General features: G+C 36.5%; 1 protein-coding gene across 15 annotated transcripts in view; it reads left to right on the top strand.

Annotated features, from left to right (window-relative positions):
- Positions 1–14775, top strand: part of LOC110832276 (metabotropic glutamate receptor 2) — a 299409-nt gene that overhangs the window by 28003 nt on the left and 256631 nt on the right. The gene's annotated exons all lie outside the window — the stretch shown is intronic.

Below are 14775 nucleotides of genomic sequence, written 5' to 3' on the forward strand. Positions count from 1 at the left end.
GCATCGTATTTTTATGATTCTCCCTTTGAATTTTGTAGGCTCATATTTCTTCGTGTGGCCTGTGTTATTTATGATGCTTTTGACTTGGTCTCCTGCTGAAAATTAAATAGAAATTATTTATGGTACAGTTCCTTGCCTGACTTATGACTTCATAACAAAATACGCATAAAACATTTTATATTTGAATTAACGGGTATTACAGGTTTAGTAGCAGGTTGGATTTGAGTAAAGAAGTATGTTTTAGTACTCTGGACTGTAATTATTTTAAATGTGGCTGTACTTGTCTTAACCCATTGACCTTAGATATTTTAATATTTTGAGAATTACGTTGTTTTCAATTATACGTAAAAGTTACATTGAGTCACAAAGGCATATAAAAATCTTGACTTAAAATGAAGGTCTTTGAAACTTCAAAATTTGTTCATATTAGAATAGAGCAGGGGTTCTCACCCTTTTTCGCTGGCGTACCACTAATTCTAATTTAACATATTAAATGTACCACTAACCAAATGCGTCAAGGGAAAACTTATTTATGTTAATATTATCTTTTGATTTTCTTACTTAGTTCGCGTACCACTCAACAGTGGTACGCGAACCATAAGTTGATAAACGCTGGAATGGAGAATCTGCTCCTAATATCTTCCACCCCTTTCATCCACTTGATCAAACATGATGTGCTCTGAATCATCTCTGAGGGCCGTTTGGCAAACGAATGGGCACGAACGAGTATTTCTTTTTAAGAAGTTTCGGTTTCATTAAAGTAAATATCATTGCCTTTTTATATAATTACATCAGTTGCAGTTAATTTTTAACTGTCATAACTTGATTCTTTAAATTTTCTTAGGCTTACGTGTTTTCATGTACCTCCCGGAAGTTACGAGACTCTTCACACGTATACGAAGTAACTGACAGAGTCTTTATATTGTGTGTTCCGAACCCAAGACTTTTTTTAAAATAACGGGATTTCGAGTTTAGACTTAAATAACAAGCCTCGCAATCACTTAGAGAATAGGAACTTGACTCTCGTTCTATTTTGTTTATTTATTTATGAACCTTATTCCCGTTTCATAATGTTCTTCGCGGGTTTCGTCTTTCTCGAGTTACATCTGAAGTCTACCAGAGATATCAGTAATGGATTAAAGAGTCGATGGATTTTTAAGGCTGCATTCTTCCCATACGTACTTGTGCTCTGCTGAAAGGACAGGGCGAACAGCTGATATCGTGAAAGAGGGTTCTAGAGATGGCATTGGCGGTCTATTCGCTAGGCATTGACATGTCAACGAGGAGAAAACTAAATTTTTACCGTAACACCTCCCAGTCAACCACAAATCTGAAGCTGAATTTGGTTTTAAAGTATGTGGACGAGAGATTCCAAAGCTTTTAGCATTTGAAGCACATCTGCTCGTGCCCCGATGTAAAGAGGAACGTTGGCATTCAACGGGCATTTCTTAAGTAAGTCTTAAACACGAATTGCTTTAGAAAAGTTCAAAATATATCCTTCCGCGTCACCTTACATGCATTTGTCTGCATAAAAATAAGGATACAGTTTAGGTGATTTTTATTTTAACGCTTTAAAAATCTATTGGTAATTATATGTACCGTCTGTTTTAACAAACGTTACGTTGGTACTTTGCACAGAACATATATATGGATTTAATGTGATTCTCAAATGTAAATAAATTAATACCCTAAACAGCATTAACCAGTTGATCTTTGTAATGGAGATAGGTCGTGTTTTATTTGAGATAGGAAATGAATTTTCATACATTATTCGGATACGCTTCGGGCTTTGTAGTGTTAAAATTAATTTTATTTTCTGGAGAGCTTGACGACGTACGTGGTTCGTAATGCCTGCTGCCGGGATTCGTTTCGGACTTATTCAAAATCCTCGTTACTTAAAGTGAATACCCGAGCTTTTTTTTGCAGTATTTATTCTTTAAGCTTATCAAAAATGAATTCTAAGCCGTCGAAAGGTCAAATTTATCCTGTCATACACTAATCCCAGTACATTAATGTTGTCACTAGATATTTCTTCCTCGACACATTTATCAACTTTTCTCTTCGTGAACGGGACTTTTAATGTCTTCCTATTTTAACGGTCGTAAAAGAAAGGACAATAGGGAAGGTAAGCTTTGTTTCTTAAGTCTGTCTGGGCCCAGCGTGATACGAAAGAGAGATTAAACCTATTGTTAAGCAGCCAACAATCACGGCAACTTCATTGGTTTCTGCAAAATTTTATGTTGTTCCATTCTTTTGCCATGAACCTCCTTTGTTATAAGACCCACATTCTTAATTCGCCAGTGTGTGACGTAATCATTCCAAAAAAACTAGAAAATTATTCTATACCTTAAACCCTTTTCAGTGCTAACGTGTTATGACTGTTCTTTTTCAGATAAGAGTGTGTACATTTGTTGTGCGGGTTTGCATAACGACGAATTCGAAGGCGTTGAATAAAAATTTCACTCTGCATAAACAACAAAACCCACAGAATAGGCGCTTACGTCACAGGACGGAGACAGACAAAGCTTTCGAAACGTCATAGGCCTACACATTTTTTTTTGTCTAGACATTCGGAAACATCTATAAAAATCTAGTCTATAATGATAAAAAAAATATTTTGGTGGTGGGGGGGGGGGGGGTCATTCAAAGATGGTGGAAACAGGTAACTGGTAAAAGACAGGTTAGTCTGAGGAATAGCAGATGGGTCCATTAGTTTATGGTGGAGAAAAGTGACATTACTGACTTGCTTTTACTTGGCAGGAAACAGACGGGACCATGAACCCAGTATTTCGTCTTATTCCTTTCAGCCTTTTCCTACTGCAGAAATTACAGTGCAGGATTTCGGCTCGCTACTAACTTTATGTTTTGGTCACTGCGATTGTTTTAAACTTATTAATGATTTATGTGCGTCATGTTCTTTTAATTGGTGAAATAAATACCTGTGGATCCTTTTTACGGGCCATGGAACTGCCATATGTACTACAAATATCACCAGGGGTCATTCAATGGTCGTTCCATTTTCTTGAAATTGGAGATATTAAGGATTTCCGAAACGTCGGTAATACAGTTTACATACATACGGTGCAATTGTCTAGAAACAAAGCCAATATCACCACCGAATCACCGTGAACTCAGAAGTCACAATGAAGTTTGATAGATTTGTTACATATTTCCTGAACTTTAACATCGAACTTGAGAAGGTTTTTTTTTTTCAAAAGTTTCTGCTTTCTTCATTTCTGCACACATTGCAGGAACGTCGGTATGAGTTGAGTGTGAAGCGAAGGTTTAAAGTGGATTGGACTTCCAATTTTGCAAGACCTAATAGTATGACTGAGCGAATACCATCTTGGCCTCAAATGAAGGTTAGTGCTTGAAAGATCAGAATTGTTTTTATTCATCACTTTTATTCAAGATTTCACTTCCTGCCTGTTCCTGATATTTCAGTCGCTTTCACAAAAGAATCGCTAGTACTGGCATTTGCGTCTGTTGGACGAAGGTTGTAAAATGTTTGTGTAAAAACGCTGCTTCGTGCAGCAAAGATTTTCTTGGGGAAATAATACCTCGCTCAGCTATTAAAAAAAAAAAAAATTCTGCCTTTACAGAAGTCGATTTTAATTACAGTAATGGTAAGAGCACGCCACCGTTCCCGGTTCTGAACCAGATGAGTCTCCACTCCACATACCTCATTTCCCTATTTTCTAATGTTGTTCTTTCGGGCTTAGACGTTATGTTTCTACGAAATTTCTTTGTTTACTTAAATTCAAACGGCTTCAAAACTAGAAGAATAACTTTGTCTTCTTCACCGCCTTGAGAATCTCAAATCTCCCAAGTCTGATACTTGATTATATCTTACTTACCGACACGTGGAAGGGTTTGCTAACACCCTTAGCTTCATTGGCTATGATTTTTAAGACAGTGTCATCGAAAAAGTACTTCTAGCCCGCAACTATAAGTTTAGGCACGAATGTCGTTTAAATTAAATATCTCCATTGAGCAAATGCAGTCTGAAGAATGCAAAGTCAATCAGCTACTAAACAAATTCACTGCTTTTTCAGAGAACCAAAACTTGTGTTACTTATTACCGTGTTCACAGGTTCCCGCTACCGAATCCTATTCCGACTTATAAATTAATCCATTTCAAAACATCAGAATCCACTTACTTAAAATCCAGTTTAATATTATCCTCCTATCTATAGATATAACAACCAAATGTTCCCCCCCTTTCCTGTAGCATTTCCGTCTAGTGTGCTACTTATCTGAATTTTAACACAGATTTTAATACAGCTCATGTAGCCGTTAGCAGGATGTAACTGGTTAACACGGAGTCGACTCTCTGTAGTTCTGGTGGCATGTTTTGCTGGGCGTGTCACATTCAGAGCAGTGGTTTCAGGGTCCGGGTTTCCTGGCTTGTTAACACAAGTGACAAAATCGATACAACGTAATGAGTAAGAGGAATGGATAGCTTTATGCATAGTATTCAGCTACAATAAGGAGGATTAATACAGTATCGTATGTACATATTTTCCATATTAGCCCTTTTGATAAGTTACGTATATATATATATATATATATATATATATATATATATATATCGCATTATTCTTGTTGTAAATGTATTGCAATTTAAATATTTCTATAAATTGTGGAGGAAAAATTGTATAATTTAGTGAAATTATGTTAGCGCAGGTTGTCGATACAAAATGCTGAAGTTATTTTCACTTCAGAACTCTCCATTATTACCATATCTATAATATTTTACGTATGGAGAACATGTAAGTCGTTGCAACGAAACTTTGATGAAAGTGTTCTGAGGTTGAAAATGGAATAAACTGGCTCGGAATGGTGTTTATTGGCGAACTCTGGTTTCAGCTTCGTGCCACCTTTTTGTTTTCGTGGCTAGATAGTTAATTCATTATGAATTATTCAATTTGTTCGTAATATATCTCGAAACGTGATGAGGCATTTTTTGGCGTTTTGAAAGTATAATTTTGTTGACGTTGTTTATACACTGTGAAGGATTCATTTCAGCTTGAACGTGTTCTGACAGTTTGATGTGTAATTAGATTTATCATATGCGCTTGTTCAATATTTGTTTAATGCCTGGTAACAAGCTATGCTGTTTAATTGGATATAAACCAATTATCAAGTCATTTACTTGTTTCAATTTTTTTTGCGATTATAAATTCATTTTGTCATGATGAATTAGAGCCGCAGAGAAGACGTGACTTATTCTGGGAACAGAAGTGAAGTTAACATTTTCATGCCTTCTTCACGATACATCACAATACCATAAAATTAACGCATAATTTCTTTCATCCCTGGAATTTTTATAAAAATTTTAAAAATGTTGATTTACATAACAATTTGTTGGGCGTGTTTAATTATTGGTTCATATCCATCCCTTTCTCCAAAATTTGATTTTGTAGACATTCTGATAAGCTTATGGATATGAAATTGTCTATTACGGAAACTCGTGGTTTAAAAACAAGCTCGCAAAATCTTTTCATTGTAACTCATATTCAGCTTGTTCAATCACATTCTAATCCTCTACGACCTCTTTTAATATTTTAATAGACCAAGGGGTATTCCATCCACAATTTTAGATGCGTTACTTGTTTCCCCTTCATGGCTTGGTAACTGCAGCTAAATAGGCGATTAAAAACACTGTGTTTCTGCTCTTCGTGGGACATTTTTAGAATTTCTTTATCTTAATCCTACGTAGATAGATGTACCATTTTCAACATTTTATTCCAAAATATCAGAACTTTTAGAATTTGAGACGTTTGTGAAACTGCAGGTAAAATTATGTAGTTTTCATATATTAATCTTTAGGTTAGTAGGGGAGAGTTGGAACAATGAAGGATTATAAGCAGAATGATACAATGTATTTGACAGATTTATTTAATTACTTATTAAATTATCCTATTTGGTGTAGAGTGCATTGTATAACTCGATATTAATTATTTGCTGTCAGGAGTTTGGTGTTATCCTCCATTAATTTAAAATCGATACATCTCGCCTCCATGTCTTTTCCAATTTATTATTTACATATCATCGAACCATTTGATGCTGCGTGATGTAGGTACAGGACAAACATTTTGATATTTATTCTGCTTTTAAAGAAACAGGTTTTATGAGAGTTTCGTATAGACGGTTTTACAGTCGTGTGTGGAATTGGGAGGTTACAAAATATACTTTGTTCATCGGATATTTAAAGAAGTGAAATTAAGCATTTGCTTTTTAAACCGAGTATTGTTCTAGAATAAAACAAAACGAATTCAGAACCATAAAACTATTTGCTGTGTTCTTGTGTGATACATAAATATACGCCATCTGTGCTTTCAGCTATAATTCCGAATTACCAGTTACAGATGTAGTTTGCAAAGTACGCCTTTGTTAGAGTCAGAGTGATTTCAAGCATGAATATACATGTTAACTGAACAGAAAATACAGTTACCAATATTTAAAGGCGAAGTTCCACCCAGCGGTCAGTAGATTAATTTATATTCGTGAGGGACTGCATTAAATATGAACTTCAGTTATCAAGAGTGGAATGTGGTAAGGTATACAAGACTTTTCGAATACATTTTGTGCAGCTAAGAATCTTTCATTAATTGGTGTTAAGAATTGATAAGCCGAATTAAAATAATTCGTACTACAAATAGAATGCATTTTTATTGTCTGAACTATAAACATTAAACAGATTTGCTTCTCGTTTTCTTTTGCATTGTTGTTTAACCAGAATCTTTCAGTTGTTAGGTTATGGCCTTATTTAATACTCCCATTGTTGTGTACTTCATCTGTTCTGAATTCACTTCCCACCTGTAGGTTTTCTTAGAACCGAACAAAATGTTTATCCTAGTTGTCTTCAAAAGAAACAGTACCATTGACTGTTTTCTTAATCTGGTAATTCTTTACACACAGGGACAGAGGTTCAGAATAGCTTTGATACCATTTGGTTAGGATAATAAAACAAATGGCTTATGTTTGCAAGCTCTGTTCCATTGTATTTTTCATTGTATGAGCTTCCTTCCGCATTACATTATAAAGGGAAATGGCTTTGAACTTTCATTTCGTCAGTAATCCCAATAATTATAGGAGCGACTGGAACTGTCTCCAAGTCACTCGGAAAATATTTGGCCAGCATCCCGGGCGAACACGACATCAGGGAACTTCAGAAAACTGCAATTTTAGGATCTTCGTACATCATTCGAAAACGCTGTCGTAAAATATATAGTCATCCCTCACAATAAAACTATATAATACATGTAATACGTATTAAAAACAAAATGTATTTCGGAAGTAGCTGCTGCCCTATGTACCTCAGGGGCAAGGTTTGTCTCGGGTCCATGGAAGTACATACCCTATAAAGTGGTGAATATTTAATGGGATAATAATAATATGTATCTAATTACTGATAGCAATTTAGAACCTATTTGAATCTGTAAATCTGTAAAATGTTTTTATCAGACGATCGAATATTATTTTTTTTTACCAAAGGTCCTTCACTAAGAAGTTAATTATTTTAAAATTAAGTTATTGGAATTTTTTCTAATTCGTTGGGGACCTTTGTTTTCTAATTCATCAAGATTACTTCAATGAAACACTTGTGTCGTTTTGCTTCTCTTCATGTTAATCGCATTGCGTCTCATCTACTCTCTGCTTGCAAGATTATTAATGTAACCTGCTCCATTACATTTCCAAGTAACAGCTGGAGTATGGAGACAAGGACAGACATTAACGCTCAGACATTTTCTGTCGCCTGTCTAAAGTTTCAAGAGAATTCTAAAATACTTTGTATGTTTCTGCCTGATTGATACCGTTTCTTTTAAAAATACGTAAGTTTCTAATTGCTTTTGTTATGGCAAAGATACTTATCTAGACCTATTCGGTGGGAACGGAATATATCCGCCATTTTTTTTTTTAATAGATTCTGTCCATGTGAAGATGTAAGTGACGTTCAACTCTGCAAATTTTCGGTGGTAAAATCTCGATTTTCGCCCCCACTCACTGAATGAAGATCTTGTGTAATCGATACGTTATCTCTGCCTCATACAAAATTTCGAATTCCGCGTTTTCTGGCCCTGTGATCAGACAGTTTCTGTGAGCGACATCTGAACGTCCGGACGTGGTCCATGACAACGCCCTGACTGGTTATGCCAACCGCACGCCTTAATGGCAGTGACAGATGACTGTGAGGCACTGGTGGGCAGGGGAAGGAAATCTCGCGTTACACGCGGTGAATCGCACAGGATCTGCGGGAATTGACAACAGTCCGAACATGTCCGGAGATGTCGTGCCTCAACAGATAGGGTAAAGCGATAGGAGAAGTGTGACGTCAGCGATCTTGTGAGAAGTCTGTTCAAAAAGGGATTCTTTTCCATGGTTTCCTTATATTCGATAATGAAGGTTGATAAAGGATAAAACCGAAAGAAGATATAATGACGTCTGCAGAAACCTTTCCGGATTTTATTGTTTGCGTTAGCGTAAGGCGCAGTACTTCGTACCAAATTGCATATTTAAAAATATGAAAAAATTTGTTGTAAAGTATTGTCAGTTTTGATCTTTGTTATAAGAGCTGAGTCATTTTTCGGCACTTCAGGTCTGTATTAGACACGTGTAAACATTTCTTTTTTAATCTTAAGGTATCACACTGCAAGGTCACAAATATTTTTCATTGTTCGTAGTCAAATGTTTGTGTTTTGGAGAAATATTTGAAATTCTAGATCATTATCTAGATCGTGTTCTGTTAAATTTGCTAGTTTGTTGCGCAACTGTGTTTTGACGAAAAGCGACAGTGATCTATTTCACAGAAATAAACTGTACGTGGAAGTCATTATTAGAATAAAATACACCTCACACAATAAAAAATATCGAATATAATATTCCTGCAATGGATTGTAATATTATATCGCCATAAAGGGCATTTACTTCGTTACAATGATTGCTTTGATGCTAAAGGAAGATTTTTCGTGGCTTTAATTTTGAATATAAATATTTTCAAAGATTATCATAGAAGAAAATCTATTTTTCTACATACGTTGAAATAAAACACGACGATGCATAGAACAACTAACCTCGGAAATGAAAAGGATCCTATTTATTGAGAAAAAGAAAGAAAATAATCTATACACCAGACGTACTGCCTGTAGGGTATCGTAAATATTGTGAAGATGTTACTCTTTTGTTATTTTGTGTGTGTTTTAAAACAATATTGTGCTGTATTTGCCATTTAAAGGTACACCGCCAGAGGGGAAATGTTATTAAAACCAGAAACAGCACAGCAAAGAGCTGTAACAAAGAGTCAGCTGCATTATATGAACTAATGGAGAATATCCATTTGGTGGATCTGAAAACCTAACCTAACATTAAATATGGGTCTGGTGAAAGCAAGTTCATGTCTGCCATATCGTTCTAAGAGAAATGTTTCCTCTATAAAATTATGAATTTATCCTTTGTAAAGAAAATTTGCTGGTTTCTTTTCATGCTTTGACGACGCTTAAAATATAAAATGACTTGTCTTATGAGACAATGTGTAATGTTACAAAAATTTACTGATGTTGAACGGATACTTAACCATCTCCTTCATAAGAGCGATGGTTTCGAAGTAACATTTACAATAGTTAAGAAAATACAAGCCTAGAGGATAGGCCATGCAGAAAGAATATCACGGAATTAAAAACTTATGGACACTGGTACAGGCAACCGTGAAAATGACAAGACGTATGAGTGCAAAAAGTGTTCTTGTTTAAATTTATAAAAATAACAATATATAATGTTGAGTTTTAATAAGCCAGACTTTCGTATTTTAATTCTATAACACCTTACGAAAATTGGAGGAGGTGTGTGGGTGTGTGTACATACACGCGATGAATTTTATCTGTACTTGGTTGTCTCCTACCCCAAAATTTACGTAGGGCCCTTCCGTCTCACCGTTAAGAGGCATAGAACGGTAGTAGCAATTTGCATAGTAATCAATTTTCATAGCTAATTAGCGTGTCTGAAGCATGCCTTGTTAATTTAGTGCAGAGAAAGTTTTCTTCGCATTTCTCAAAACTTCAGTGCGCGTAGCTTAGAACAGTTATAAGTGGTTCTCCTCTTATCCGTATTTCTCCAGAATTACGTAGATGTTTCTGAACTGTCATCACGAAGATTGAGATGGAAAACACACGTGCTAATTTAATAGCGTCGACTTAGCCTCTATAACATTAATGTCTGTTGATATTAAAGCCCTAAAGAAGGTATTTAAAAATCTAGGAGACTGAAAGTAAGGTTAGGTTATTAGTAACCTACGTTTCCACTATATTTCTATCTTCAGCTGCAAATTTACGGGAAGCTAGGCGTTTAGCACAAATGTTTAAGGTGGTCTTCTGCATTGAGACACCCTGAGACATAGGTGGGTAATTTCACGTTTCGGAGGAACGTACTACTTCCACCTTCAGCCTAGAATATTGAGGCAGATTTTCTCAGACTGTATTTCAAATTATATAGCATCAAAAAATGCGTTCAATAAAATATATGGAAATATCTGAAGATTTCTGTCTTCTGGGTTGTTGCGCTGTGTGGTCATCGCCCTGATGACGGAGGCAATATGACCTCTGAAACGTTGGTAAACATCGACCAGACTACACGGCGCAACAACCCAGAAGACAGAAATCTTCATACTCTGATGACGGAGGCAGTATGACCTCTGAAACGTTGGTTAACATCGACCAGACTACACAGCGCAACAACCCAGAAGACGGATATCTTCATACTCTGATGACGGAGGCAGTATGACCTCTGAAACGTTGGTTAACATCGACCAGACTACACAGCGCAACAACCCAGAAGACATAAATCTTCATACTCTGATGACGGAGGCAGTATGACCTCTGAAACGTTGGTAAACATCGACCAGACTACACAGCGCAACAACCCAGAAGACATAAATCTTCATACTCTGATGACGGAGGCAGTATGACCTCTGAAACGTTGGTAAACATCGACCAGACTACACAGCGCAACAACCCAGAAGACAGGAATCTTCATACTCATCGCCCTGATGACGGAGGCAGTATGACCTCTGAAACGTTGGTAAACATCGACCAGACTACACAGCGCAACAACCCAGAAGAAAGAAATCTTCATCGCCCTGATGATGGAGGCAGTATGACCTCTGAAACGTTGGTAAACATCGACCAGACTACACAGCACAACAACCCAGAAGACAGAAATCTTCATACTCACCGCTGTGAAAATCTCAAATCTTACGTATGGAGAGATCTGTTGTGGCCTAATTTAAGGCACTATCCCGAAATTTTCTGGGGGGACTGAGTAAACACGCGAGTAATCAGTGAAGATAGCCTGTATTAGGACCGTTGTTTGAACCATGAATCTTCCGAATACGAAATAAGAATTCTATTTGTTTCTCCGGAGATTTTCTTTGCACATTTCTTGTTATCTTCATGTGAGCTAAGCTGACGGATTACGTATTCTGTATCTCCGACATGTATCGGCCTAACAACATCTGGTGAAAAGTTCGAATCACCGACTTCGTCTTGTTGGATTCTTTCTTTCGTCTCTGAGAACATGAATATAGAGCGTCATTTGTTAAGGTAATGTGCCTACAGGCTGTTTCACAAAGGAGAAGACACGGCTGTGAATGTTATTGATTATCCGAAATAGACCATGTGCATGGGTCAGGATAGCATGTTTGTTCAACCTGGGCTGTGCCCGGATGTTTTCATATCATTGCTTTCCGGTTACATCCGATACTGTTGTTGTTGGAAGACTAGCTCGTAACAGTTTACTTATCTAATTGGTTTGGATATCCGTATAATTTTGTTAAAAGTCAAAGTGAAGATAGAAGTTAATGTTTTCTACTCACACGTAACTGTGATAATTCAGTTTCGTAGCGAATAGTGAGTGTATTTAAAATCCTGAGAAGCCCTAAACAACGTTAATAAATTTTAAGTGTAACCAACACGTATAATCCATTGTTACAAAACCATTCATACAGCTGACAGCCAAAATTTCCTTCTGCTCTAATTTTATGTGGGCTACCATATTTCCATTGTTTTATTCATTGTTGATTTTCTGAGCTGCCCAACAATGACTGCCCCATGTACTTGCAAAATCCTATTAACATTCATCATATTTATTAATATTTCATGTGATATTTCTGTATGTAAATAATGTCTGTATTTAATTTCTTGTACAAATTTTCTGACGAAAAGTTGTTTTTAAATATGAGATACGTTAGGCTGATACAAATACACGAAGAAATCGTAATATAAATTTCGTCGAAATCCTTTTATTAATTTCGGGGGTGAAAGTCGCTTCAGATTAGACCTCTGTTTATTAAAGGCCTACGTTTATATTGTGCTCACCGCACAAAGAGAGTGTAATATGGAATTAAATCCGTGCGTAGAACGGGAAGATCAAAATGAGGGCATTAAATACTCGTTTATAAACTGAAAAAAACCTAGTAAATAGTAAACTTTTCTTTACTTAGAGATGATCCTGAAGCAGCCATGAGAGTCGGCACTGTTAAAATATAATCCTACGTTTTGATATTACATTTAAAATTAACATCTAAGCAACATTACTCTGCCGTTGCGTACTGAAAGATTTAATTAAATTATATCTGACATCATTGCATTTCATGATGAGACCCTTCTCATTCCTGTTGATACTCTCTTCTGTGTAGAATAGTGGAAACTCTTGCAAAACCGGCGTGTGGTATAGACATCCATCCGTCGATTAATCGCCACAGTGGAACGTTTACTAAATCTCTGCCTGGAAGTGCCGATATTAGTGTTATATTTTTAACTCTTGTCCGTGCTCCAGCCTCACTAATCCGTCTCTAAGGCGATTTTATGTCTAAGTTACGAGGATAATGTACTCAGACCGTGTTCCATAATGCATGTAACATATTCTGAATGTCGTGGAAATGCAAATAGGATAATAGGTTCTTAAATCAGAATTACGTAATGTTGGAGGATATTGAAATAAGAGTTAATAACTTAGGACTGTAAGGATTATGAAACTGACATGAGACTATTGTTAACTCCCAGTGTTTCCGATGTGTTATTTCTGCATGTAAACTATGTTGGCGTATACCATCTTCCATTATTCTCCATCATCCATCAAAGTATTAATTTTTCAAATGTCCCTTTTTTTTATTCACATTTACCTGTTGTTATAGTAAAGGTATTCAGTGTAAGATATATTTCTTCTTATATCAAGGAGAATAAGATTGGCTGGACATGTAGCATGCACGAGAACTACGAAAAGTACATTCAGAAGTTTGGTTTGAAAGCCTGAATGGACGAAGCCACTCAAAAGACCTAGGCGCAGACGAGAGGGTAATATAAAATTAGAGCGAAAGGAAGTAGGTTTTGGGAATGTTGATTGGATTTATCTGGCACGGGATAGGAACCGAAGGAGGGCCCTTGGTAACACGGCAATGGAGATTACATGAAGTTTAGGGAATATTTTGACCAACTGAACGAATTAGTAGCTCCTGAAGGGGACTGTTGCGTGTAGGTAGGTAGAGAAAGAGGTGAACTCTGAACTAGGACGTACTGTTAATGTCATCATCAACTTTTATGTAATAGGTCCTCTGGGTAGTTACGCTTACACTGGTACACATGACAAGAAGAGATAGGTAACACGGGAGAGGGTCCTAATGAATGAAAAACACAAGTTAACAAATATTAATGAAACATAAATAAACATGGTATGAAAAGAGAAGCAGGAAATTAGAACGAATTAGTTCTCCGTCTTATGTAAGGGGACAGTGACTCTGTGGTTCAGTTAGAAAAGTATACATTTGCTCATCTGGTGTAATGTTTGTGTGGAAACCGCATCATCGCATTTAAACTTATCCACAAATATTTGAATCGAGTTTGAATGTAGTTGAAAAAACATCAACTTTTTTTAAAAAAATAAGAGTTTTTTGTGTTAAATCTATTATTAACAATATATAATTAAGTTAATCCAACTACTGGGTAGACTGTCCAGGTTTTATTTTCGGCCCTGATAAGAACGCTTATGTGATCTACACAGTGGGTACCCTGGTAAAATTGGGTGGGATAAAACGGCCGTATCGTGAAGCTAGGTACTCATCTTCATATTACTCCCAAGATCTAGAATGTATGGAGCTTCACCTCCTTTTCCTTTGCAGGCCCTCACGGCTTGGTTCTTGAGCAAAACGGCACTCTTGTAGAAATTTACCGAATCTTCGAATTAATTCTATTTTCATGCGAAAGCTGTAAACCGCGAATTTTATGGAAATATTCTCTTCCGTCACTCGTGATTATATCACGTTCTGAGTACGATGTAAATATTGTGTTGCAAAGAGGACACAGTCTGCAACATGGAGAGACAGAGCTAGATGTTTCCTTTGAACATCGTGAGCTCAGCCCACTGGGGCGTGGAGGATTCTGGAACAGCTTCCAAGAGGCCTAGTCTTCCCGTGAGAGGACCTGGATTTACTCAGCACTGTTGCTTTGTGGTCACTACGTCACATATTCCCACCGGTGGTGGTTGTGGGTGGAAGGGATTGCGAGATTATTCTTGTGTGATTAAAGTGGAAAATACACAATGCAAGTAACTGAATTTGTGATTACAGTACCAACTTAACCCTCGTTTGTTTAATGGATAAGTGTATGTGTCACTGTGCTTATTATTTTTCTTAGATCTCCTGATGTGAATGGATAAAAACCAAAGTTCAGTATGTATGCTAACAACAACAAATCCAAATTACATTTGCGAAGACTTTTAAGAGAA

This window comes from Zootermopsis nevadensis, unplaced genomic scaffold (genome assembly GCF_977971745.1).
Source record: "Zootermopsis nevadensis isolate Lab colony 2312 unplaced genomic scaffold, Znev_1.0 Znev_ptg000027l, whole genome shotgun sequence".
In the NCBI taxonomy this organism is placed as follows: domain Eukaryota; kingdom Metazoa; phylum Arthropoda; class Insecta; order Blattodea; family Termopsidae; genus Zootermopsis; species Zootermopsis nevadensis.